The sequence below is a fragment of the Pteropus alecto genome, unplaced genomic scaffold (genome assembly GCF_000325575.1).
Source record: "Pteropus alecto unplaced genomic scaffold, ASM32557v1 scaffold5, whole genome shotgun sequence".
NCBI lineage: Eukaryota > Metazoa > Chordata > Mammalia > Chiroptera > Pteropodidae > Pteropus > Pteropus alecto.
Genome location: NW_006441953.1, coordinates 7,941,724 through 7,942,971, shown reverse-complemented (window position 1 = coordinate 7,942,971; position 1,248 = coordinate 7,941,724).

Sequence of the window (1,248 nt, the reverse complement as noted above, 5' to 3'; positions counted from 1 at the left end):
TTGAGAGGTGGGAGCAGAGAAGGGTAAGAAATTAGCAGTAAATTTTCTATTTAAAAATGTAATACCATTTAAGTTCAATCTAGGAAACAAAACTCAAAAAGCTGTCTCCTCAAGTCAATCTGCAAACCATTCTACTTTATTCTCTCATCTTTCCCCAACCCTGCATCCTAACGCACCAGTTTAACTAACTTTATTTTCTTTCCTTTTTCTGTGATTATTTGCATAAAATTAAAAGATTCAGTTTTTTTCTTTTTTAACTCACCTTATGCCCATTAAAAATCTACATATATTATATCCATTACCCAGAACTCAGTTTAACGAATTGCAATAAAGTGAATATACCACATTGAATCATCTTATAGAACCACTATCCTAGATCCTGCCTCAACATTTTTCTCATTTTAGTTCAGTCATTCCTTTTCTTTCTTGATTTTTTTCTCTCTACTTCATTTATCCTTGTGGATTTGAAGAGGGTAGAAGATGAGGAAAGGCTATACCATTTGTGTACCTTCTAAAATAGAAGAAAACAATAAACAAATATTTCAAAATGAAAAGCACTGTTTTCATTTTTATTGGCTTTCATAGATCTTACTTTATTTTTGTAAATCAGAAATCTGTAGAATGACAATGCTTTGGGAAAAGAGGGATGAGTTATTGACTGTGGCAAATACAGCTTTAACCTGTGCAATTCTCAGCTGCTCCTGTAGGAGATGATACAAAATGTTCTCAGTGAACACATCTCAAGAGGAAAGAGGAGATACTACAGGGGAGAATAAAGAGAGCATATATCAACAAAGAAAACTGTAAGAATCCGATTGCTTTTGATTCATAAATTACATTCAAGAAAAAGAACATCTCAAAAATATTTTGGAATACATGAACTTAATAGAAAGAACATTCATGCTTAGATAAGGACAATGCATGAAAAATCATACTTATTTCAGGATTACTCCCGCATTTTCTTTTGGGAAATGTAAACATTTTTCAATGAATCAGTGACTTCAATTTCTTGAAGTCAGGCATGGGAAACAAACTAAATACACCTGTGAGAAAATGCATAAGTAATCGAGAGGCAGTTGTTATAACTTCTAGAGTGACATGAACAAAATGATCAACATCCTCCCAAGAGACAGCATAAATATTAAAAGTGCTAATAAATAGAGGTGGTCCCCCCATGAGATAAGGTGTGGCATGTGAACAATTTCCAAATAAGAACAAAATCATGGCACTTAAACAGTAGCAACACCG